This window comes from Panthera tigris, chromosome B2, assembly GCF_018350195.1.
Source record: "Panthera tigris isolate Pti1 chromosome B2, P.tigris_Pti1_mat1.1, whole genome shotgun sequence".
NCBI classification, from domain to species: Eukaryota; Metazoa; Chordata; class Mammalia; order Carnivora; family Felidae; genus Panthera; species Panthera tigris.
The window spans coordinates 1,486,797-1,512,931 of NC_056664.1; the positions used below are offsets into that span (position 1 = coordinate 1,486,797).

At 51.3% G+C, this 26,135-nt stretch overlaps 1 long non-coding RNA gene and 8 other non-coding genes across 9 annotated transcripts; 5 read left to right on the forward strand and 4 right to left on the reverse strand.

The window, feature by feature from the left end:
* The first annotated feature begins 426 nt into the window (after positions 1-426).
* On the forward strand, positions 427-12,700 carry LOC102969311. The gene is made up of 4 exons (XR_006217412.1): positions 427-672; positions 2,018-2,176; positions 3,204-3,371; positions 12,398-12,700. It is a non-coding gene; the product is annotated as an uncharacterized LOC102969311 (long non-coding RNA).
* On the reverse strand, positions 4,218-4,289 carry TRNAE-CUC. Its single transcript has one exon. It is a non-coding gene; the product is annotated as a tRNA-Glu (tRNA).
* TRNAF-GAA lies at positions 4,827-4,899 on the forward strand. Its single transcript has one exon. It is a non-coding gene; the product is annotated as a tRNA-Phe (tRNA).
* A 3,438-nt stretch (positions 12,701-16,138) lies between the features above and the next one.
* Positions 16,139-16,211, forward strand: TRNAM-CAU. The gene has a single exon. It is a non-coding gene; the product is annotated as a tRNA-Met (tRNA).
* Positions 16,212-18,311: 2,100 nt separating this feature from the next.
* Positions 18,312-18,384, reverse strand: TRNAK-UUU. The gene has a single exon. It is a non-coding gene; the product is annotated as a tRNA-Lys (tRNA).
* A 1,835-nt stretch (positions 18,385-20,219) lies between these two features.
* Positions 20,220-20,292, reverse strand: TRNAM-CAU. Its single transcript has one exon. It is a non-coding gene; the product is annotated as a tRNA-Met (tRNA).
* A 427-nt stretch (positions 20,293-20,719) lies between these two features.
* Positions 20,720-20,801, forward strand: TRNAL-AAG. The gene has a single exon. It is a non-coding gene; the product is annotated as a tRNA-Leu (tRNA).
* Positions 20,802-24,546: 3,745 nt separating this feature from the next.
* On the forward strand, positions 24,547-24,618 carry TRNAQ-CUG. Its single transcript has one exon. It is a non-coding gene; the product is annotated as a tRNA-Gln (tRNA).
* Positions 24,619-24,919: 301 nt separating this feature from the next.
* On the reverse strand, positions 24,920-25,025 carry TRNAL-CAA. The gene is made up of 2 exons: positions 24,988-25,025; positions 24,920-24,965 (listed from the first exon to the last, which is right to left on the reverse strand). It is a non-coding gene; the product is annotated as a tRNA-Leu (tRNA).
* Between the last annotated feature and the right edge of the window lie 1,110 nt (positions 25,026-26,135).

Here is a 26,135-nt window from a genome sequence, read left to right on the forward strand (position 1 = left end):
CCCTCCCGGCCCCCTAGAGGCGTGAACAGCAGCCGCCGGAGACTTCCGCCTCGCTAGACCTCCGCCCTCTGACCGGCAGCCCGCCTCCCTCACTGCGGGCGGGGACCAGGCAGTCCCTGAGGACCCGGGCGGCGGTGGCGTAGCAGTCTCTGTGTCGTCACAGAGCAGATCGGCTGCTAAACTGCGCCGCGTCTGCTCTGCGCAGGCGCGGGGCTGCCATGACCCGCACCTTTGACGAAGGCAGTTTGGTCCATACGTGAGAATACGCTGAGGGCATTTTATGTCAGAAATAAGGTCGCAGTAAAGTTAGCTGCAGTTTCTGTTTGATCTGCTTTTATCTTCAAAACTTTCACGGAGTGTGTTTGCGGACATTCCAAGGAAGCCTAGCCTTTGGTACCATTTCCCACACTCGTTCCTGGAACTCACCGCACGTTCCCGCGGCTCCCGTCACTGCCGGAAGCCGCAGACGCGCGTGCTCTCGCGGGGATGCTTGTGCTCTCGCGGTAACGCGCGTGGTCTCGCGGGACATGCGCTGGAGGGGATGCGCGTACTCCCGCGGTCCTGGAGGCAGAGCTGTGGGGTCCTCGCGCGCAGGCTCTGGCGGGGGGGGTGGCGCCAGTCCCCTGGTGGCTGCCGGACCCTGGTTGTGGCCACATCCCCCCATCCTCCGAGGTCAGCATCCACGGCTCTCCTCTGTTCACACGGCCTCCGCCTCTTACAGAGGTCACCAGCTGCGCCTTACAGGGTCAAGCTGGAGCACCTCCCAAATAAGCGTGGAGGGCACACTTCACCTCCCCCACAGGAGCCCCAGGGCACCCCTGGAAACACTAGTTATTTTACTGGGGTTTGGCTGGACCGTCATCCTTGAGAGAGACCTGCGTAGACTCGGGTACGACCAGGCAGGTGTAAGGCGCTGAGGTTGTCTTGTGCAGCAATAACGCCCCTTGGAAATGTTGGCCTGATAACCTGCTGACAGAGTCCCAGCAGCCTTCCCAGGTGCGACAGCGCCCACACCTACTGTCCTTGACAACGTGTATCCACCTGGACAGGAATAGAATATTCCAGATGGCGGAATATTCACACCGCGGATGACAGGACCCTCTCCGGCCAGACCCAGGAGCCCCATATTCCCAGCCAGGCACGGGGTGTCTTGTTTTAAGTTGTGGTTAAAAACACATCACGCACAACTGAGCATTTTAACCGTTTATAAAGGTAGAGCTCAGTGGCCTTAGGTACATTCACATCCCGCTCCTTGCGTTCTCTCCTTTCCATTTTGTAAACAACCGGGGGATCACAACTCAGAGTCACAATTTGCCCAGAGAGCCCCACCCGGTGTGGGGGTGCCATCCCATCGATGGGGCTGGGTCATGTTTGTCCCTCTTCCTTTCTCCTTTGAATGGAGAGAAGGCGGTGCATGAAACAGCCAGTGACTGTGGAAGGAGGCTGAGGGTTTCCCTTGGGAAGCAGATGGGAGAGGGAGGGCAGGTGGGTGATTGATCAATGAAGTGTTAGTGTGGCTTCAACAAACAAATGTATGTCACAAAGTGATTCACTAGTATCTCCTCATCCTTAGTTGCAATACTCTAGTAATTACCTGCAAAACTTCTTCAGGAAAATGACTAAGAAAAAAGATTATCAAGAGAGCAGAAGCAACATAGTCACCCTCCGAGCTAAAGCCTCCCTTTCCCTAGTCCCACAATATATCCCAAGCTGGGAGCCCCCTTCCTCACCTGTGGTGTCTGCTGCCCTCACCTGGGCTCCCTGACCAGTGCTCCCTGAATCCCTCGCCACTACAGCAGTGTCCTCTCCACCATCAGGACTGTGTACTCCCATGGGTTCTGGATCTCCCGACGCGATGGCCAGAGCTTGGTACAGACCCACCACTTTGTGACCATATTTAATGCTTAGAGACACAGAGCAAGAATACCATCCTGCTACATGTTCATTGATTCAGTGTTTCACCAATATCACCTTGATCCATCAAAGCACCAATCCAAAAACTGATTTCTCTCTCTAGTGTTTGCATTCCTGCATGATGAACTCAGAGGGGAAAACAGAAGGATGAAGTAAGCTGAGAGAGACTATACCAACAAGTGGACAACGACAGTCTACCCAGTCATTCAGCAAGTATTGACTGCTAGCTACAGAGGATAGTTTGCAGGGAGGGGGACAAAACGTAAGAGACTCTTAAATACAGAGAACAAACTGAGGGTTGCTGGAGGGGTTGTGGGTGAGGGGTGGGCTAAATGAGTAAAGGGCATTAAGGAGGTCCCTTGGGAGGAGCATTGGGTGTTGTATGTAGGGGATGAATCACTACATTCTACTCCTGAAATCATCATTGCACTATATGCTAACTAACTTGGATGTAAAATTGAAAAAAACTATATATATATATATATATATATATATATATATATATATAATTAGATATGTATATCATATATATTAGATATATATTAGATATATATCATATATATATTAGATATATACATCATTAGATATATATCATTAGAAATAAAAAAGTATAGTTTGTCAGCTTCCAGTATATACGAGGCTATTCTGTGTCTTTCTGCCTTATGTTTCACAGGAAATCAGCCCTCTAGGCCTGAAGGTAATTGCTTCCTGAGCAAGCTTTTCACATTGTCATATTTTGTCTTCTCTGAAACAACAATCTTTGCTTCATTTCTTTTTATATCTATTTTTAGGGAGCAGTCTGGGTGGGAGCCCTGAATGTGCTTAATGTCTTTTTTTTTTTTTTAACTTTTCCACATAAAGCTAATTAGATTAGGGACAAGGGACTCTTCTTTGAAAGCTATATGGTTTTTCTCCTGTTATAAGCTGTTACTTTTTCTCCATGGAGAAAAAAATTTCCCTAATCTGTATCCTAGCACAGTAGGTTCCGTTTGCTCTCCAGACTGCTACCTGTGGGTTTTGGTTTTGTATATATAATCAGTGCCAAGCATAGTGCCCAGGTCTATGGTAGACAAACTTATTGGACAACTTGATCTTACATATGTGCCAAACTTTATTAACTGAGGGAGGTATTGGCAGGATGACAAAGGACTGCCCCAGCTCACAGAGGTTTGGGGAATTCATGATTTTATATAGAGGGGAAGGGGCGGGAATGTGAAACTAATCAGAAAAAGAGAACTGCTTCATTTAACATGATCATTAAAACATCGTGTCCCCACCTGTTGGTACAGTGAGATCGGGGCACCACGACCTCGTATGGCAGCAGAGAGGTCACTGTGCATGGAACTCGAGAAATGAGGAGGAAACAAGCACTACAACGTGGCTGCGATCTAGACGAGCCGAGTAAGAAGACTGGTGCCGCCGCGGGACAGACGGGACTTCACCGTCGGCTTCCCCAGGTGTGCGTTCAGGGACGCGGCGACCCCTCGTGCGTCCGTCCCGGCAGTTCCTCGGGCAGCTGTTGCCACCGACGTCCCGGGGAACAGGGCGTCCAGGGGGACAGGGCGTCCCGGGGGTCAGAGCCACGGCGGGGGACAGAGCGTACCGGGGGAGGGGGGCGTCCAGGGTGGCACAGGGCGTCCGGGGGGAGGGCAGGGCGTCCCAGAGTCAGAGCCGCGGCGGAGCAGGCCGTCCAGGGGTCAGAGCCGCAGCGGGGGACAGAGCGCCCAGGGGGGAAGGGCCACGGCGGGGGACAGAGCGTACCGGGGGGGGTGGGAGGGGAGGCGTCCAGGGGGCCACAGGGCGTCCAGGGGTCAGAGCCACGGCGGGGCTGGGTGTCCCGAGTGGCAGGGAGGGGCAGGACGGGCTGCCAGGAAGGCTTGTCCCGGGCGACCCTGCTTGCATCAGCCGCCGCAGTCCTGGGCGCTCGAGGGGGTGGTGGGACACCCCCGCCTGGTGACTTCCCGGCCCCTCCCGGCCTCCTGCCCGTGGTCCAGGTGCTCAGCTCGTTCCAAAGAGCCCCGCAGGTGACCGCTTCCCTCCGAACTTCCCGGCTCCGGAGCCCTCCCGTGGGGTCGGGGCCGCGGGACTCTGGGAACCGCGCGGCGCTGGCAGTGCAGCCGGGTGAGCGTTCTGTCATCGTTTTGTTTACACCACGGAATTATTTTGTCATTTTGCACGTGCAACACCAACACTTGTGGAGGGTTGCAAAGATGCCTCACGTGAAAATGAAAAGTTAGTTCTTGTAGAATTGAAGGCCAAGGGTACTTGCTCCTGCCCGGCCGGCGCAGGCAGAAAAAGTCACTTTCCCTGACCGGGAATCGAACCCGGGCCGCGGCGGTGAGAGCGCCGAATCCTAACCACTAGACCACCAGGGACGGTGCTGGAAGAGGCTCCGAACAACCCTACAGGCTGGATGCACCTGCCTCCGGCCTGTGAGCCTCTGCGCGACCTCGACTTCGGAGTCTATACCTGCGCGGGGGCGCGCGGGGGGGGACGGGGGGGGGGGATGATTATGTGAACCCCACCCGCAGGGGGGACGAGGCGCGTGTGGACCCCACCCTCGGGAGGACGAGGGGCATGTGGACTCTATCCTCAGGGGGGACGAGGAGCGTGTGGACCCCACCCGGGCCCCACCCGCAGGGGCGACGGGGCGCTTGTGGACCCCACCCGCAGAGGGGACGAGGGGCATGTGGACCCCGCCCGGGGTTCATGGCAGAGCTAAACCAGTCCTTAGGGCGGTCTTCATGGTAGCTACCTGGACTGTCTTCCGTGCCCCTCCTCGTAGATCGCGGAGGGATCCGACACGAAACCGTTCCGTTATCTTTGGTTTCCTCAACATGCTTCAGCGTGCTGAGTACGTAAAGACTCCAGTGATAAAGTCATCTATCTTAGAAGAGGGCCGAGTGGGCGGAGCCGAAATAGCTCAGTTGGGAGAGCGTTAGACTGAAGATCTAAAGGTCCCTGGTTCGATCCCGGGTTTCGGCAAAGAGCTCTCTTTTTTTTTTTTTTGGAGCCTGTAATAGTTAGAATATTGATTTTGACCCCAACAAGTGTCACAATATCCGTTGAACCGAAAAAAAAAAAAAGAAAAAGGGCGACTTTTTCTGAAAACGTGCAGACCAGGAGGATGGTGCGATAAGGACGCCCTGGGAGAGGCCGGAAGAGAACGTGTAACGGGAGGAGCCAAAAGTGCTCAAGGAAAACCACTTCCCTCCCCTCTTCCCTGCGGCATCTGCTTCTCTGGCTGCCGCTCGGCTCCGCACAAACCCGCCCTCTCTTCCCGCCCGCGGACTCCATCCCAGCACCCGGAGCCCGAGGCAGGAGGCCCGAGGCGCTCCTTTCCGCGTCATGACCCCCTCCCCCACCCCCAGCCCCATTCTCTGCCAAAGGCAGGGACTGCAGGTGTACAGGGGAAAGGGAAGTTTAATAGGAGGAATAGCAATTCCATTTTATTCTCCATTTCACGTCGCTTCAACAAATATTTATTGAGTGAGTGCGCTCCACGCAGCTCTGCAGAGCAAGAGAGGCAGGAAAGGAGAGCACAGGAAAGGTTCCCGGGACAGGGAACTGGCTGAGAATGTACCCCGCCGAGGCGGGGCGGGGCGGGGAGCGCGGCAGAGGGAGCCCAGAGGCTGCCTTAGCCTCCCTAGCCCTCCTGCTGACCTGCCCGCTCTGAGCTGGGCCCAGTCTTTGCCTTGCTTCTCAGAGAACAAGGTTTCCCTCATTTCCAAGGCTGATTAACACTCGTCTGAGCTTATGACCACTCAGCCCATGCCATGCTGCCCTGGGTCTTGACCTCTCCCTTACCTGCCTCTTTTCACGGTAGGAATGCCTGAATCTCCATCTTCACACACCAAACACACACTTGCCCTCCTGCCTTGCCCTCCGGATTCTTCCCGGACTCCCCTTCACCCACCACCACACCCGTTGGAAGAACAGCATTTGTCTCCACTTCTTTGCCGCATCAGTCCCGCAGTAGCTGAGGTCTGCCCTCAGAAAACATTACCCTGCACTTGCCAGCCTTCAAATGCCTTGGTTCTTTTTTGGCCCTAAATTAATGGTGTGCAGGCTGCACACTGCTGGTGTCCCTCCCTGCCTCCAGCGCCTTCCCTTGATCCTGGGACTTCCACTCCTGCCATCCTTCTCCCGGCTCTGTCTGCTCCGCTTCAGACTCTCCTCTTCCCCTCCTGTAAGGACCCCTAGAAATGGTTACTTTCCAGGTCCTGACCTCCATCATCTTTGAATTAAATTTTTAATTGTTAGACAACTGTAGATTCACATGCAGTTATAAATAAGGCACAGAGATCCCAACCAGGCACGTTTACCTGGTTGCCCCCAGTGGTGACATCTTGCAAAACTTGAGTGCAATGTCACTAGCAGGTTGCTGATATGATAAAGTCAAGATACAGAACATTTCCATCAGCACTGGGATGTCGACCTTTTACAGCCACATCCACTTTCCTCCTACCCCTCACCCCCACATATGTGGCAATCACTAATCTGCTTTCCATATCTATAACTGTAATTTCAAGAATGGGACATAAATGGAATCACAGAGCATGGAACCTCTTGAGATTGACTTTTTGCACTCACTATGATAATTCTCTGGAGATTCATCCAGGTTGTTGAATGCATCAATGGTTTATTCCTTTTTCTTACTGAGTAGTATTCTCTAGTGTGAATTTACCACACTTTGTGTGAACTTCCTCCCACTGAAAGACATCTGGGGCATTTCCAGTTTGTTGCTATTATGAATAAAGCTATTATACACCTTTGTGTACAGGTTTTTGTGTAAATATCAGCCTGCATTCCTCTGGAGTAAATACTCAGGACTGCCAACTTGGTACTTGCATGTTTGGTTTCTAAAGAAACTGCCAAACTGCTTTTCAGAGTGGCTGTGCCGTCACCTGCCCAACAGCCGTGTACACAGCCTCATCAGTCTTTGGTGTGGTCAGTTTTACTCTAGCCATTCTGACAGGTACAGAATGATGCCTCGCTGTGGTGGTAATTTGTCTTTCCCTAGCAGCTAATGATGTGGAAACTTTTTTCATCTGCTTATTTGCATTTATGTACCTTCTTTGGTGAAATATCTCTTTAGGTCTTTTGTCCAATCCAGTAAGAACATTTGTGCGCAGGTTTTTGTGTGAGAAGCCGCTGAAAACAACTTGAAGTTCGGACTTGTTACCAACTGCCTTATTATATACTTGTCACAGCGTGCAATTCTTATGCAGCTGTATTTACAAAATGTGATACAGCCTTACTGCTTTGGGAAAGGCCCAGGGCACCATGGAGAAATCCCCGCGATAATAGGCTGGTCAGAAGAGTTTCCTCCAGTCCCAACTGACTGCACCACCCTCCCCTGCATCAAAACCTAAACATCAAGCATAGGATAGTGTTCAAAAAATAATAATAATAAGACAACAGGCCCCAAAAGGAGTGGCTTATGCAAACCCCCTTTCACCAAAACAAGACTTAATTAGTTCTGGCTCTTCCAGAGATGGAATCTTAAACCAATCAATCAGGAATTTCCCGATCAGTGTAAGTCAGGTAGCCTGCCTGATAGACACCGCCCCCTCAACAAAAGAAGTTGGTAGCCAAAAAAAAAAAAAAGGATTGTTCCGAGCAAGTGAACTTCCCATTGGGTAAGGGGCAGGAGAGTCTTAGGAGGATTACATCAACTTACTTTGTGGGGGGGGCGGGGGTGTTGAGAAGGCCCAAGTGACAAATTACCTCTTTGGTGCTGATCAGAAAATTCCCAACCTACCTGTTGAGACTTTCACTTCCAGAGAAGGCTGGAACTGCAGTCAAGTTAGGTGTTACGCCCAGGTTTGGTGACTTGGCCTATATAACACCATTTGGGGCCTGTGCTTTCTTTTGAACAATAAGTATATATTTGGTCTTTATTGTGTTCCTGGCACTGAGCTCCCACACCTCTTGGAATTTCCTAAATTAGGAGAACTACAGAGGTGTGCTTTGTTATGTTAATGAGGTGACTTTTGGATCCCCAGGGGACATAGACTGGTTGCCAGGGAAACCAATCAGGAAATGCACCAGTTACTAGTTTAGCTCGAGAGAATCGGAGGTGCACGGGCCAGGCCGTTGGAGGGAAGGTAAGGATGAGGCGGTAACAGGAAGGATGACAGACCCACCTTGTGTAAAAGCCAGTCTCCAAAGACTGACCTGAATGTGGCACATCTGTCACCGACCGCCCTGTGGGCCGGTCCCAGTGAACCTGGGCTGACCTCCTAGAATGTCATTGAAGTGGCCCTGTGACATTTCTGTAAGAAAGGGCGGTTAGTTAGTCTCTAAGAGGAAGCCTGGAGGCCAGCCCGGAGGAGGCTGTGCACAGCGGTGGGGAAGGTCAGAGTCCTGGCCAGGCAGCACTCCCCGAGGACCCCCATCACACTAGACAGGCGAGGTGGCTACAAAGTGGGTCACAGTTCACACTACTCCTTCATTATAGGACATTAACATACCACAATCTCCTTCCTAAGGGAGCCAGGACAGGAACCCGTAACCAAATAAGGAGGAAAAGAAGCATGTAGCCCTGCTTCCAAGAAAGCCCTGTCCCAAGTAAGAACATTCCAGCCCCTCCTTAACCGCTGTCAGTAAAAAATACAAACCCAACCCCCGGGGCCCGCAGCTCGCTCTAGCATGTTCCCGCTCTCTCCCTCTCTCTCTCTCTCTCACCCTCTCACATCTCTAGAGTGTACTTTTTGAGGAGGGAGCAAAAGGCAAGCTGACAAGCTGCAAACAGCCCCCCCACCACTACCAACCAGGTGGGACATGTGTGATGTTCCTCGGGCTCTCCTGGATGCCCAAGAACAAAAAAAGGGGGAAAACAAAGGGTTAACTAGAGATCACAGTCCTGCAGGACGGGAGTCTCCATCAGTTTACAAATGCCTTAGTAACTAACAAGAAAAGGCAATCTTATCCATTGTCTAATCTCCAGAAACCTATAGACTCTGTTTCCTGGAGCCCCAACATCACCCTCCCCTCCATAGTGATGTGGGAACAAAGGCAGAAGGAAATGGCAGGTTTCCTTATAACTAAGTTTCCTTATAACCTGCAGCCCATTGACAAATACTTGAGAGTAAAACGTTTCTCCAGGAACCCCCTACTGTCTCAATGCTAATGCTTTGCTAGAGGGAAAACCACCATACCATGACACTAGCTAGGCCTCCAGTGTCCTGTGAATCTTCTCTAGCACATGAAAATCTCGCTTGAAACTTCCCCTGTACTTTACCTGCCTCAACACCATAGTATATAACCAGTCTCTCTTCGTGGTCCTGGGCAACTCTTTCTGCCCACAGGTCCTGTCCCCATGCTTCAATAAAGTCATCTTTTTGCACCAAAGACGTCGTCTTCAGGAATTTTTTCTTGGCCGTCAGCTCCAGACCCCACCATCACCGCAAAAACCTCATCACTCTTCACTTTTTTTTTTTTTTTTTTTAATTTTTTTTTTTTTTTCCAACGTTTTTTATTTATTTTTGGGACAGAGAGAGACAGAGCATGAACGGGGGAGGGGCAGAGAGAGAGGGAGACACAGAGTCGGAAACAGGCTCCAGGCTCCGAGCCATCAGCCCAGAGCCTGACGCGGGGCTCGAACTCACGGACCGCGAGATCGTGACCTGGCTGAAGTCGGACGCTTAACCGACTGCGCCACCCAGGCGCCCCTCATCACTCTTCACTTTAATAAACTTAACGTGCTTGCGTCTCTCGTCCACTGCATTGTGTCTACTCTTGAATTCTCTCTCCTGAGGAGACCCAGAGCCTCAGCGATGTCTTTTGGACAGGCCAAGTGGAGGCCTCAGGGCCCAGGGTCTCCCCAGTTCCCCAACAACAGCTCCAGGCCTGAGGCTTGAGCCATAAGAACCCTTGCAGCTTCTCACTTGGTTTCCTGGAAAGCTCCCTCTCAGAACCCGGTAACCAGACTGTGGGAAAGCAGCCACGTGGCAAGGCCAAGGCGAGGCCCCCCAGGGAGCAGCTTCAGCTGAGTCCTTGTGTTATGGAACCAGGCTGGAAAACTGGCCTGGCGGAAAAACCAAACAGCACTTGGAGATCTTGGTGGTTTGGAAATTTATTTAACACCGGCGGGCTCAAAGGAGACCATTTCTCCAAAGATCTGAGCCCCGAATGCAAGCGGGAAGGGTAATTTATAGTTGTCAGCCTCCATATCTGTGGAGGTTTTCTCGGGCACAGCAAACAGGGCAAGAAGAACCCGGAAGAGGGGTCTCCAAGCCAGAGACCAGAGCTTGTTTTAGTCCCGTTGGCCATCTTTGGCGAAGTACTTTATTCATTTCTCCAACACTAGTAGATCAGAAGCATCAACTGCCCCTGCCAGTCAGGTGAGTGCGCCCTCGGGGACATCCCAGCCCAATCATGCCTGCTGGGGAGGACTGGAGTTCCTGCTCACATCACATGAAACAATTGCCCAGTCAAGCCCACAGAATCAAGAAAGTGAATAAAATGGGGTTTGTTTTGTTTTGTTTTGTTTTTGTTTTTAGAAATCATAGCACATTGCCGCAAACTTCATTGGCTTCAAGCAGCACAAATCTTGGACTCCTGTCGCCCCGGAGTCTGGTGTGGTCCCACCATGCTGAAATCAAGGTTTTGGCCAGTGCATTTCTTTCTGAGAGGCTTTAGACACTGATGTCTTTGTTTTCTGCTGGCTGTAGGCTAATGACCATTCGCGACTTCTAAAGGCTCCTAAGAGCCATCAGTGGGGTCCTTCTCAAATCACACCCCATGACCTACTCTCCGCTTCCCCTGCCACTTTTAAGGACTCTTGTGATCAAGGTCCTTGACCTTCATCGCATCCCCTGTAAAGAATAAATTTAAAATTTTGTATGTCTTGCCTATTGTTCGATGTGAGCACCGTTAAATTTTTCTAGACTTAGTTTGCTATATACCCTAAGATTATAAAAATACTTACTAACCAGCATTTTCTCGCTTCTGTAATCTTGCTTGCTTAACACATTCTTCCCCTTCCCCCTTCCCCCTTTTTCTCCCGCCACAAGTAAGGGACAAAGCCTTCCCGCCAAAGGACAGACAAGGGACGCCCAATCAGAGAACAACAAATGTCTTTACTTTAAAATCAACCAATCAGGCCCCTCATAACCTGAAACCTCCCCTATGCTAATTGTCTCTGTCTATAAAAACGCTGTACCAACCCTGATCGCGGCCTCTTAGCGTCACTAGCAACGAGTACACGGAGGTCCAGGTTCAAACCTGCAATAAACGACCCTTGCCGCTTGGCTTTGACTTACGACTCTGGTCGTCTCTTGTGGGGGGTTTCGTGACCTCGGGCATTACACCCCCAAGTCCCTTCTACCATGTAAAATTCACAGGTTCCAGGGATACGTGGATACCTTTGTTGGGGGGCGGAGGGGAGGCATTATTCTTCCTTCCACAAGCCTCTATGCTTTGGAACTCTTGTTTACACTTTTATAGATCATCAGAACACATTGTGAGCTGTGTCTTGACAATGCTCCAGACTTTAAACTTGACCTCAAAGACCATGCGGAGACCGAGAAGCGTCCTTCTGGCCAGAGAGGTCGGTGTAACTGGTATTTTTGCAGGCTGGTCCTGCCAGTACTGTGGGAGCTGGGCCACAGCTGACACACGGGTGCCTTTATGCAAATTATGTGACCCACATGGATGGATGAATTACAATAAAGTACCAAACAGGGGAAATGCCAACTCTTTTCAAGGACTCAGGGCTGGGGTCTCTGCGCTCAGCCCAACGTCAGCCGCTATTCACCTTCTCCACAATGGCTTGCAGGACACGTCAAGTGACAGGCCCTGAGTAGAGCACAGAAGAGGGAGAATCCATGGGACCAGGTCACTGGAGGAACATGGCAAGTAAAACAGAACCGGGGGTTGAAAAGGACAGGAACATGATGATGCCATTCACCTGCCATCACAGCAGCTGGTCTCCTCCAAGGCGATGCTTTTCTTATGAAGATGTGAGATTGGAAAACCAGGGTCTAAACAGAACAACAGGCCCAGTCCACACAGGTGGATAAATGCCATTGTTCACTGCCACATGGGAGTCCCCAAGGTCAGAAGACAAGTTTGGAAGTGAATGAAAGGAAGCCAACAGAGCTGATGAGGATGTGTTGCTGGGAATCATCTCCTTAACATACTTGAGAACTGGCTCAGAACTGAGGGGTCTCAGCAGGTGGGGAGGACAGAGCAGGAGATTGAGGAGAAAAAGGAGGGGAGAAAAGGATAAGAAGACAATGACAGGAAGATATTTCAGGATAAAATCTAGGCTAGACTAATTGTCAAAGAGGGAAAGAAATATTAACAATTCCCTTAATCTGAGAACTGTAGTTTCTTCCCCCTTAAGAATCACAGTTTCAGTAAATTTGCCTGCATGATTCTGTCAGGAGCCAACTTCTATACTTCCACCTTCCCCAGGTACCTATGAAACTTGTGAGAAAAAATCCTACCCATGCTCTCTTCTCTTTCCCTGCAGAGAGAGGATACACCACAGCTTCCAAAACCTCGTTGAGCAAATGGGGCCCAGGTGTGCAAGCGGGATGCTGGTTCCCTCAGCCCTTCCTGCCATCCAACCCTCCTCTCTCTAGGCTTTTCACTGCTGAAGGTATTCTCTCCCTCCTCCCCTAGTGTTTCTCAAATTTTTTCTAGTAGGATCCGTAATTAGAAACGCTATTCACATCACAACCCTTACTTATTTGTAATGCATGCTGACATTTTGCAACCTATTCTTTCATCTAAATTGAAATTCTAGGGGCGCCTGGGTGGCGCAGTCGGTTAAGCGTCCGACTTCAGCCAGGTCACGATCTCGCTGTCCGTGAGTTCGAGCCCGATGGGGCTCTGGGCTGATGGCTCGGAGCCTGGAGCCTGTTTCCGATTCTGTGTATTCCCTCTCTCTCTGCCCGTCCCCCGTTCATGCTCTGTCTCTCTCTGTCCCAAAAATAAATAAAAAACGTTAAAAAAATAAATAAATAAATTGAAATTCTAGTTGTGATCCACTGAAGTGATTCATGGCCCACAAAGGCATCACAACCTGCAATTTGAAAAACTCACCACCTTTGACCTTACACTTAAACTTCAAGTACCAACCCAAGATGTAAATTTCAATTATATCTTATACTGACCACTTCTTGCCTTTCTGGCTCATTTTCTCTTGCCTACTGGCAAATTATTTAACGTGTCTCTTTCCTCCTCACCTCTACACCTCCTTCCATATACAGTCCAGGTTTCATGGGTAGTCATTAGAATTACTAGCAAGGATAGCCTTCATTTCCTTTCCCCACTCCCAGCCCCTGGACAAATCAAAAATGTGCCACCACTTTCTCCAGACTCTGACTATCTGTGGGTCAAGAACACCCCTGACTGTGCTCCTCTTTTGAACCCATTCTAAACCAGACTTCTCCCCCCACTCCACAGAAACCCTCTCGTGTCTCCGCAGACTCTATGCTGAGAAATCCAGTGGTCAATTCTCAATCTTCAGTTTGCCCACTTCTCAGGAGCATTTGGCCCAGTTGAGATTTCCTCTTCACAAAAACACATTCTTCACTTTGCTTCCAGAATACCACACCCTCCCAGTTTTCCTTCTACTTAAACGCAGTTCCTTACTTCCTCATCTTCCCAACCTCTAAAATTTGGAGTTCCCCAGGGCTCTGATGTGAGTCCACATACATTCTGTATGTACACCCGCTGCCTGCCTGAGCTCACCTGATGACGGTAAGAACCCTCTGCCCTGATGCTTCCCATACTTAGACCTCCAACCCCATTTCCCACCAAGTGTAGTCAGTGATGTGACTGATGTCTCCTCCACTGAATGTCTAAAAGGCATGTGCTCACAGATGCCTTGATCTGCTCTCCAGCCTACAGAGCTGCTCCTTCTGCATTTGTCCTCATCTTGATAAAAACACAGCAGTAATTTGTTTTTCTTTTATTTGTTTATTTATCTTGAAAGACAACAAGTTGGGGGAGGGCAGGGAGAGAGAGAATCCAAGCAGGGTCCATTTGCACTGTCAGCGCAGAGCCCGAAAACACAGCAGTAATCTGAACTTGTGAAATAAAACTTGATTTTAAATAAGTTATACTTTTAGTAAATAAATCAAAAAAGTCCTGTTTCACCTGTTTGGCTGCCCTTTCCTGTGAACATTTTCTTTCTTTCCAAAGCAGTGTTATTTCCTCTCAACACGAGTCTGTGTCTGCATGTGTGTGTATAAACTTTTGTCACAATCTACATCATACCATCAAACAATGTTGGAGAAAGAGCATATAAATTTCTGTTTTATTGTGGTTCTTTTTGCTACTCTCACCCTCAAAGTGTTTCCAAATTAGAGGATATTCTATCTCACACTTTGAAAGTGAAGGTTTGACAGGAAGCCAGGGGTTTGACATTTTTTCCTATGGCAGATGGTACACAATAGCCATCTGGGAGGCACGTGCCTCGGTCCATTTCTATGAAGTCGGAAATCTCATTCAGTTCTTCTGCACATTTTGAAGAAACTACACAGTGACCATAAGCCTCCAAAAACCACAACAGCCTCAATATCATGAGGAAACAAACAAATTTTTTAGCAGTGCTGTGTACAAGGTGTGCAGAACACTTACCAGATAATATCTTTTCATTTGCTTTGGTAAAAAGTTTGTAGGCTAAATAGAATTTGTCAAAATTTACATTTGTGCTTTTTGCCAAATATACAGATAGGCGGGCAAGGTCTAGTTTGTATTTGAACAAGATACCAACAACCATTTGTTTTATGTATCTGGTAATTTCGTTAAATCTACATACTGACCGAGAAGAAGGTTTTCAATGCCATGATGCAAATAAAAGGCATAGGGGCTGGGGGAAATCTTCTGTCTTGCTGCTGTATTTTGACGCATGACTTAAAGTGATAGCACATGGCAGACAGCAAGGTCCTCTGAGGAATCAGCTCCAGGCTACCAGGGGCCAGCACGTGGTACTAACGTGTCCTCTCTAGTTCATGCACCTGCTGCAACCTCTGATCAGGAAAGGGAGCAACCAATAAGATCATGCCTGTTTTTTCCTAGTATTAGACCCCATGCCATTTTCAACTGTTAGTGTCATTTGGGAGGTGAAAGATCTTTGGTTAGAACATCATCGGACTTGTGGACTCAGTGTCCCTGTGCAGGTCCACACCTCCTCCTCCCCTGTGGGGGGTTCCAGATCCGCTTCTCTAGTGAGGTTCTCCCTGTTTTGATTACCTGGCTCAACCAGTTAGTTGTACCTGCTTTTTCATTTTAGAGCTTTTCAGCGACGTCTGGGTCGCACTGGGGCTCATACGGCAATCATTCTCGTTTTCATTACCGGATCTCTTAGAAAATGTGGTCACACTATTCACAGTCTTAAAAATCACACTAGCATGAGAATGAACAAGTCACTGGGTGAAAGGCACAGCCCCGGGGAATCAGCCCATGACATTGCACTAGCCTGGCCTGGGGACCGATGGTGGCTGCACCCGTGCTGAGCACAGCAGAGGGTACAGACTTGCCTGGTCGCTGAGTTGCACGCCTGAAACGAGCACCTGTGTGTGTCAACTATGCTTCAATTAACAGTACTTAAACTGCAGAATTTGATTCAAAGCACGCGAGTTAAGCTACAGGCAGAACACAGCTGCTCCAAAAATGCTCACTTGGCATATTGAAGTCATTCAGAGGGCGAGTCTCTAGAATCCCAAACTACAGCTTGCAGACTGGCAGGGGGACAGGGACTCAGGAGCAGGAGTCGGACGGACGACAGGGGCGGGGGGGGGGGCGGGGACTGGGACTTAGGCGCGGGAGTCGGACGGACTACGGGGGGGGGGGACTGGGACTTAGGCGCGGGAGTCGGACGGACTACGGGGGGGGGCGGACAGAGACTCAGGAGCGGGAGTCGGACGCGCCGCAGCCACCCCTCCCCGGACGCCTCTGCGTCTGGACCGCGCGGCCGGGGGTGGGGGGAGGCCGAGAACGGGCGGGACCTGGGGCTCCTCCCGACACTGGGGGCCGCAGTCGTGCGTGTGCAAGGTGGTCCCGCGGGCGGGCGGGGTCCCCGAGGGAGTTCGGGACAAGCTGGGGCGGGGGGCGCGCGTCCGGGTCCTGGGCCTCGGCCTCCGTGGGCCCGAGGGTTTGGCAGCTCCGGCCGGAGGGCGTTTTCTGCCCGGGGCGGGGACGGCGCGAAGCTGGGCCACGTGCAATCTGGGTAAAACCGTGCGCCGAGGGCGCCTCGCCACCTGCCTCCTTAGCGCAGTAGGCAGCGCGTCAGTCTCATAATCTGAAGGTCCTGAGTTCGAACCTCAGAGGGGGCAGCTCACTTTTGCGCCCTGGCGGGTGGACCCGAAGTCCCGGGGCCAGGGAGAGGGAGCGGGTCTCAGTTTTCTGGCTCCTGGGCCGTCTACACCCGCCGCGACTTATCCTCACCTCTTCCCAAGAGCCAGATCTTGCGTCGGAGTCCCTCTGATTTCCGTTCTTCCTTGGGGCAGTGGCCTTTACCGGTGCCACTCCGTGTGTTGCAAACAAGATGGGACGAGGAAACGAACACCTGACGTTCAGTTTTCCCAGCGAGGCCTGTGGCCTCCTCTCACATACACCGCAGGTCCTGGCCGCGGCCTCCGGTGTAACCCGGCCCTGACTACTTTCCCACCTACACGCACCGCGCTGGCCCGCGCTCCACAGACATGCGTGTCCGGCGTTGCTGAGACCACCCCGCGCGGGGAAGACGCAAGGAAGGGTTCTTCCCCAGGACCTTCAGAGGGAGCGCAGCTCTGTCAATACCTTGATTTTGGACTCTAGCCTCCAAAACGTAATTAATCACTTGATTTCTGCGAATAGAAAATTAAGCTCTAATTGTGTTAAGCCACACAGCTGGTGGTGATTCGAGCCTGCAGCCCTAGAAAATTAACACACCACGCCTTCTCGGCCTCTGACCTCCCAATACATCAGAGCACCTGTGTTCTTGTCTTCACAGCACTTACTGCTGACCTGCCTCGTCCTTTTATTCAACACGCTTACTATCACCCACCCATGCCCTTACCCCCTACACTCCACGAGGGTCCTCCCGATGTGTTTTGTCCACTCCTGTAGCTCCGGTGCGTATACCTCACTACCTGACCATGAGCCCTCGTCAAATAAATCCATGAGTTAATTAACATTTTAACTCTCTCTGTCTTCCTTCCATATTCCCTACCACTCTCTTACTCCAGGCAATCAACATCTCAAATTTGGATCTTTGCAAAACTGCTCACAGGGGACACACCTACTGAAACCCATCCTGCAGGCCACACCTCTCTGGCTTAGTGCTGGGAAAAGACAGGGCAAGACTTGGATTGTTCCCGCAAAACGTCTGGGCCTCCGAGACTTTGTATTTTGGGAGAGCTCTCTCAACAGGCCGCCGGGATGCAGACTCAACACGGCACATCTCAGTGTCTTCAGGCCCCTCAGCCTCTGGTTCCAGAAGCCTGTATCCCCACAGCTTAACGGATGCACTTAAAGATTTGGGAGACACCAGAGGGCTGGATGGGCTGGATCTTCAGGCAGTTCCTTAGAGAATGATCCTTCCTGGTGCCATCGCTGTTCAGAATCTGTTCCTCTCCTTTGCAGAAACAGAAACCATGTTAATTCACCCCAGAGTTTTTCAGGCCTGGAGGACAGACACACTGTAACCAAATGTCAGAGACATTCCAAGCCAGGGTGTGAACGTATTTCAGCCACATCTGTAGTCGATTAGCATAATCTCATCTATGTAAAGCAGACTGCAGTGGAAATCAAGTACATTGGAAGGTTGCTCCATGCATCGGTGATACAAATCAAATATCAATGAGTATGATATCAGGCAATGATGGTCTTGGCCCATGTGGTTGGCCCCAGGGCAGACATGGAAACCCTGATCATAGCATGCTATTTTCTGAAGCAAGTTTACAATATTACGACACCCTTACAGAATAGTGTACAATACAAGGCTACATGAGAGTTCTGTTTAATTTGTATCCTTGTTACCCTTACTGAACTTGAACTGAATATCCAGAAACCTTCCTCAGCCCTTCACTTACAAACCAACTCTTAAAGACACCCGTGCCTCACTCAGAAATCCTACAAACAGCCAACCACATCCCACCCAAAGTGGGTGTAGTAACTACTCCAGCCTTTTTTTTTTTCACTTAAATGAGACTAATAGGCAAAGATTATGATCCTGGTGCTATGTTCATGTTAGTTCCATTCACAAAGATCTGAGCTGTCTACATTAGTAGAAATCCCAGGTATTCCTACTATCTTTACTTTGTATGGGAGTCACTTACCCATTTTGTTAGCTGAAATATTTGACCCTTGGGGGTGTTGCGATTTATCTAATCTGTCCCTGTTTCTGCACAAAACGTCGCCTTCACAAAGGTGGAGCCTGACACCAGCAGACACGCCCGAACAGGGACTTGAACCCTGGACCCTCAGATTAAAAGTCTGATGCTCTGCCGACTGAGCTATTCGGGCCCCTGCCACAGTGTGTTTCCTCCATGTCCTAGTGTGAAATGAGTGTTTTGTCCAGAGTGCAAATGTCTTCCTTTTTGTTCATTCATTTATTTATTATTTCTAACCCTTCCCTTTAAATTCTGTCCCTGTTCCTTTTCCTTATTCCCAACCCTATCTTCACTCCTTTGAACATGGCTCCAGGCTATTTGTGGCCCCAGGTCACCGGGGAAAAGTAATTTACCAATCATCCACCAAAGACTGTCCTGTGGCTCATTTCTAGGTATGTGTTTATTCATGCCACCATTTAAAGCAGATTTGCCGTGGTCTTCACCACCTCACTATGATAACATGAAGTGGAAAATGTTAATGGACTTAAATTAGAATAAAGGAATAGAGGCAGAAAATTAAGAAAAAAGTATGCTCACTGTACACAGAGCCCCCCACCCTACCCACATCTCCAGTTCAGCCGACGGTAAAGGGACGGCACCCTTTCAAGGGGTAAGAGGACACTTCTCCCGGAAGTGTTGTCTAAACAGAGAATCGGAGGGTTGGTATAAGACGCTGGACAAAAATGTGGCTCCCGCATCCCAGGAAGAGGGAAGAGCACAGCACCTTCAAAGAACTGAAAGCAGAGCTGAGGTGCTGGCAGGCAGGGCGGGTAGATGGTGGGGGAAGAAGGCAGGGACACACCTGAGAGGACAGGTCCTGAGGTTATGGCAGGAGTGTAGACTGGAGACCTCGCCCCTGCAGCAATGCCTAGGTACTGGGCATTTCAGGCAGGGAGAAACAACCTGATCAGAGATGATCCTGGAAAGCGTATGCTGGCTTCACATAAAGAATGGGCCAGAAGGGGGCGAGAGGTGATGGGGACCCACGGAGGCCGTGCAGATTTGGCCTGGTGGCTCTGAGGCAGTAGCCGAACGGTGCAGAGCACGTCCTAGGCCCAGGACTCCAACATGTTGTTCACCTGACTGCATTGAGGTCTCCTGGCAAAGGGGTGGGACCTGTGGGAAGGGCAGAGGCCCAGCCCCAGCATCACAGCACAGAGAGCACAAGGATGGGCTTGAAAGCTGAGAGGGAATGGATTCACAGGGAAGGAAGGACACAGCTTTGCCTGGCACATGGTAGGCCCTCAGTAAACACCTGTTGAATATTTCCTACACAATAGGCTGAGAGGCTAAGAGCAAGATACTAAATTTCAATCGTGTTCATTTTTGTGTGAGTTGGGTGCTTATCTTGACTCTGGAAATATCACTTCAGTGTGTTCGCTTCTTGTCTCTCTGTGGGTGACTTAGAGTCCAGTAAACGGTAAAAGAGCAGGAGAAGGGGACAATGTGGTGAGACTGGGGGCGGAGTGGGTACGGATTCCCTGTCTTGTGGGATGTCCCTGGTGACCTAAGCAATTCCAGAAGAATGGTGAGAGACGACCAATCGGTAATTAATAACAAAGGATTGCACCCCATGGTACACCCCCCCCCCCCAAACAGCCCACCCTCCGCGCCTCCTCTCTGGGCCCCAGAGCCAGTAGGTTTCTTGACCCTGGTGTTTTTGTAACAAAAACAATTGCCAGGCCTATCTGAAAGGCATTTAAATAATGTCCTGGCTGTGTCTGAAATTGGTATGAAAAATAACCGTTAGAATTTTGGAGCATTTGGTTCTCGGTGGAAAGTCACTATTTTGTAACTGAGCGTCACATGGCCCGTTACACAACAGTGAATTAATTGTCCGTCAGTCTTACCAGACGATTCCCGCGGTTGAAAAAGTACACTTGTGGGAGAAAAGGATGGAGAAGGAAGGCAGACTCGTCTCCCACCCCATCCCCCGCATTGTCGTGGGGTCGTCCGGGGAAAAATACGTGCCCCCTCTGAGGTTCGAACTCAGGACCTTCAGATTATGAGACTGACGCGCTGCCTACTGCGCTAAGGAGGCGCCTGTTCTCCTCCTCTGCGCACACTCCTACAAACACACCGCAGGACCCAGCTCCTGGGCGGGTCGGGGTCGTGGCTGCGCCGGACAGGGAGGGGCGGGGGTCACGCTGCGGCCGCCCCGGGGCACCTCGTCCGGGCGCGATCGGGGCTTGCGCTCCTTCCTTGGCTGCTGCTGCTGCTGCTGCTTCTCCGCAGCGGCTCCGGGGCCGGACCCGGACGGCGGGACTTGCTCGCTCCTGAGGCCGGGGGGCTCACTCTCTGCCGGCGCCTGGCTCCCGCGCGGGTGAAGATCGGACAACGCCAGGAAGCCGAGTGCGCGGGTCGAGCGCGCGACCTGGGGCGGACGGAGGGGGCGAGGGGCACGCGGGAGGGCGGGACCTGCGCGACCTTGAGGTCGGGGAAGCGCGGGCAGCCCGAACCCTCAGGGCGGTAGCGTGGCCGAGCGGTCTAAGGCGCTGGATTAAGGCTCCAGTCTCTTCGGGGGCGTGGGTTCGAATCCCACCGCTGCCAGGATGCTTTTACTGCTCTGTCCACGTACCTGCCCGTTCCTTCACTCCCCGCTCTCGCCAGAGTCCCCCAACAGGGCAGCGGCCCCCAGTCCATGATGACAGTGAGCGAGCCGCACATCGGCTGTGCGGGGTGGTGACCCCCCGATCCCGAGTACCCAACGTGTGGCACACCTCCACTTTACTGCTTTATTTTAGAAATACTTGGGTGGCTTCTTCGTGCGCCGCGTCCTCGCGGGGGCTCCCTCCGCTCCTGCGCGGTCCACTTGCTTCTGCCCTCAAGGTCTCGGCTTGGAAGGCGCTTTCCCCAGGAAGCCTTCCTTGATCTGTCCCTCCAGAATTCCAGCCAGTCAACGAAGGCACGTGAGGAACGGGAGTGAGGCTCCCTGCGCCGGTGCCTAGGAGGGGGACAAGCATTAGACACTTAATGGCCCCTGGATGACACAACTTCCGCAGAGAATGAGCTGAGTGACATTCTAGATCTGCTATCAGGACAAAGAATGTAATCGAACATACGACCGCACAAGGTACAGGGAAGGACCTTTCAGGGGCTCACAGTGTCAGAGGAGAGACAAGGGGGGGAGGGACTTGTTAGAGTGAGTTCTTGTGTGTCTCATGAATCGAATAAGCGGATTCCTGAATTTATGAATGAACTTTTAAAACCCCAATGTGGTAAACACAGTAAAGGAGCAACGCAGCGCGCTGGGGAGGACGCAGCAGGCCCGGGCGTGGCCAGCCTTTCCGCGGCCGGCTTCCCTCATTTGCGCCTCGCGTTTGGTGGCCCGCTCCCGTGGGCACGCCCGGGGCTCTTGGTGGCACACTGTGGGCACTTGGTGGCCCACCCCTGTGCGCACGCCCCAGGCACGCTCCGCTGTCGCTCAGTCGGTCTCTTGGTATTTACCAGAACTTTCGGAAACTTTTGTGTAGTTGTCTGCTTTCCTCATGTGTCATAAGCTTCGTCAGATTACACAACCACATTTCTCTTGCTTCCCCATGTCATGAAAACTACGTACACGTTTGTGTTAAATTCCAATGAATAAATATATGAGAGAATAACTTGCTAATTTGTGAGGAGAGCAGGGTATACAGAGCTGAGGACCCAGCTCTGGCAGGGCCATGTGTCCCGAAGGCCCGTTTCTACAGGACACCCCCTGTGAACTGGGTTGTGGGCGGCTGATTACACCACACTGACCTGATCCTTGGGGGTTCGCTCTGCTACCAGGTAACTGCAAGCCATTCTTGTTTAGGTCACCAGGGACCAGCTTGTTTCTGGACTGTGGGGCCCAATCATCTCTCCCCTTCCCCAGGTAGCTCCCCCTCTGTGTCTTCATTTGTTTGCTTCTGCCCTGCAGTATTTGTTAGCCACGCACGGGCAATCCAAGGAAAGGGTGCAGCCTTTTAAATTCCACACTCAAAAATAAACCAACCCCTTGCCTTCTTTTCCAGGTCTTACCCACTGTCCTTGCCTAGGGAATAAATGTGCTAAGGTTGAAAACCCAATCATTCCTACCCCTCCCCTTGCCTATCCTCAGAATATTCTGGCATCCTTTCAAAACGAGTGGACACTTTCTTTTTCTTTAAGAAATAAGGATGTAGCTCATCCAAAAAATAAAAACAAATAAATAAATAAATACAGGATGCCCCCTGAACTGGGAAAAAAAGACGGGAATTATTGGATCTAAGCTAGCTTAGACCATCTTTTAAAGACAGAGAACTCATGAAGAGGGAGAGTTATATGTGTGGACACTTACAAGAACTTTACAGTCACCTGGCCAAAAGTCCTTGGGTTTCACTGCTTCTCTCTACACCATATTTAATAAGCAGCTATTTTGTGACAGGCGCCTTGCTTGGCTGGAGATCGAGCAACAGAATGAATTACAGAAAATGACTCAGGGATTCCTTAGCAACTCAGCCTTGGGAGACTACCAGAGGCACATTGAGAACATGACCAATACTTAATATTTAGGTTGAATAAAGAGTAATTTGTACCTGAATATTTCATGCTGTATATGTGATCTCTTTGTTATGTGTTGTTCTTACAGTTACTAGGTAAATAATCATGGTATCTTAACAAAGTTAAGATTTTGAAAAATAAGTGAGTATGTCTAGCACGATCATGTCCTTCCAGTCTTGGTCACCAACGCCTGAGGACGCCCGTGTAGGGGTCCACATGAACACTGGAGTGTCCACTGGGAGCCGTGACCTGGCCAGCACAAAAACCAAGCAAAACCAAACCAAATATGCATCAGTCATCCCCTTTAGGCTTGTCAGATTTAGCCTATGGAGGAATGGGAAAGGAAACCCTCCCGAAAGTCTAACCCTGGGCTATCCCTCTGAGCAGTCATGCTCGCATCCTTTCGTCTACACTTTCAAGCAACAAGAACTGATGAGACTTCTATGCCCTAGCAGACTTGGGGCATCAAAGAGGAACGAGACCGGGTCTGACACTTAAGACATTTTGCAGTGGGAGGACACATGTTCAAATTCTGAGCCCATGATTACAGCTGAGCAGGGAGGTGCCAAGAAAGTCTAAGGTTGCTCCAAAGGCCTTGGCAGGTATTTTGAATAAATAACTGAGGCTATAGAAAGGAGATGTTATATTTTTCTTTTCTCCCTTTTGAACTGTGAGATGAAAATCCAATTTATTTTTGCATGGATCAGAAATGAAGGCAAACTCAAAACCACCAGAAGTAAGAATATCCTTAGGACTCCGTGCTTCCCCTGACATCGAGGGTAAGAAACCTGGGGGTTCGGCCCAGTGGAAGGTCAGTGCAAGCCCCCTCCCACCACCTGCCCCCCATCTGCCTCTCTTGTATTTGTCTTTTCCATCGCCTTCAGGCTGGAAAGTGTAGGAATTTTTCCATCTGCCAGAAAATGCCTTCATAAATGTAAAAAAGAAGGAAAGAAAGAAAGAAAGAAAGAAAGAAAGAAAGAAAGAAAGAAAGAAAGAAGGAAAGAAAGAAAGAAAGAAAGAAAGAAAGAAAGAAAGAGAAAGAAAGAAAGAAATTAGGAGGAAGAGGCAGAGCTTTTGTTTAAAGTGGTGCTTGATTCCTTAAAAAACTACCCTAGACCCAGCAATAGCACCACTAGGTATTTATCCGAAGGATACAGGAGTGCTGATTTGAAGGGGCACAAACAGACACCCCAATGTTTATAGCAGCACCATCAACAATAGCCAAAGTATGGAAAGAGTCTAAATGTCCATCAACTGATGAATGAATAAAGAAGACGTGGTTTATATACACAATGAAATACTAGTTGGCAATGAGAAAGAATGAAATCCTGCCATTTTCAGCAACGTGGATGGAACTGGAGGGCATTATGCTGAGTGAAATAAGTCAGGCAGAGAAAGACAGATATCATATGTTTTCATTCATATGTGAAATTTAAGAAACAAAACAGAGGAACATGGGGGAAGGGAAGGAAAAATAAGATAAAAACAGAGAGGGAGACCAACCATAAGAGACTCCTAAAAACAGAACAAACTGGGGTTACTGGAGAGGACGTGGGGGGAGGGGCTAGATGGGTGATGGGCATTAAGGAGGACACCTGTTGGGGTGAGCACTGGGTGTGTATGTAAGGGATGAATTCCTGGGTTCTACTCATAAACTCTACGCTGGGTGCTAAGTAACTAGGATTTAAATCAAAACAAACAAAACTGGTGAAATGGTGTCTCATTTTCAATCGTTAGGACAAGGCCACAGAAGGAAGGTCTCAGATGGATGGTGCACAAGGCCTTTTTCACGTGGGGTTCCATGGTGTAATGGTTAGCACTCTGGACTCTGAATCCAGCGATCCGAGTTCAAATCTCGGTGGAACCTTCCTATTTCCGGTCCTTTTACACGACTTCACTCCCAGGCCTGGACTTTTGCGTTGCTGCGTGGCCAGCCCAGGCACTCAGGGAAGGCCGTGCCCACCGAACAAAAAGCACGCCGAGGGCAGCGAGGTCGCGGGGACAGTAACCAGCACTGGGGAGTGGGTAAGGGGGTGGGCGGGAATGGGGGAAGTGGATGGGGGGGGAGGGGAAGGGAGGGGAGGGGATAGTAAGCGGACAGACTTCACGGGCCGCAGAAGGAAAGCGCAGCTCAAACCGAGGACAAAAACGGGGGAAAAAAAAGCATGTGTCAGAAGTGGGATTCGAACCCACGCCTCCACACGGAGACCAGAACCCTCGAACCGAGGAAGCGAAGCTTGAGTCTGGCGCCTTAGACCACTCGGCCATCCTGACACCCGGGGGTGTGCTCTGCGCGCGAACAGACTCTTTCGTCGTCTCCAGCGCGCGCCCCGTGCGCGCCCCCGGGGTTCAGTGCTGTGTGGGGTGGGTCCCTGGAGTGGAGTTGCTGCGCCCCTTCCTCGGCGGGTCGGAAACTCCGAGCTCCGGTGCTTTGCTCCCCGCCGAGGCTGCGATTGGGGTCCCTCCCCGCGCTCTGCCCTCCCTGCCCCGTGGGTACCCCAGGGCGCAGGACGCTGGCACCCGGAACGACCCCAACTAGCCCTGGAGAAGCCGTTCGTCTACCAGCAGCGCAGAACGGGCGGAGCTCAGCGCGGGCGGGCGAGCGGGTGTAGACCCGGGGAGAACAGCGGCGGTCGGTGTAGACTGCAGCGGGGAGGGGCGGGGCGGGGAAGGTCTAGAACCGCCGGTAGCTTCGCGCGCGGACGCGGGAACCCGGAGCGGCAAGGAGTCGCGCCGCTGGGCTCTGGCGCCCCCTGCCCGCAGATCCCAGAGCCCGGGGACAATCCTGTTCTCCCAGAGCCCCGGGGACTTCCCTGTCCTCTTGGAGCCCCGGGGACGGTCCTGTCTTCCCAGAGCCCCGGGGACTGTCCTGTCCTCTCGGAGCCCCGGGGACGGTCCAGTTCTCCCAGAACCCTGGGGACTGTCCTGTCCTCCCAGAGCCCTGGGGGATGGTCCTCCCGGAGCCCCGGGGACTGTTCTCCTGAAGCCTGGGGACTTTCCTGTCTTCCCACAGCCCCCGGGGATGGTCCTCCCAGAGCCGCGAGGACAGTCCTCTCGGGGCCGCAGGGACGATCCTCCCAAAGCCTGGGGACTGTCCTTCCAGAGCCCCGGGGACTGTCCTCTGCATCCGCCTGGGGCCGGGGCTGGGCTGGGCTGTGCTGGCATCACGGAACAGACCCAGACCCTTGACCCTTGGAGGCCCCGCACCCACGCGGCCAGGTCCCCACATCAACCTTCTCCACCCCAGGGATTCCGCAGCTGGGCTCGTAGTCCTCACTTCAAACAGGAACCATCAGATGTCTGTGAAAATATTTCTGGAATAAAGACAAAACCAACAGGCAGGAGGTGGGACGAGAACTAAGGCGAAAGAAACACCTTCGGGAA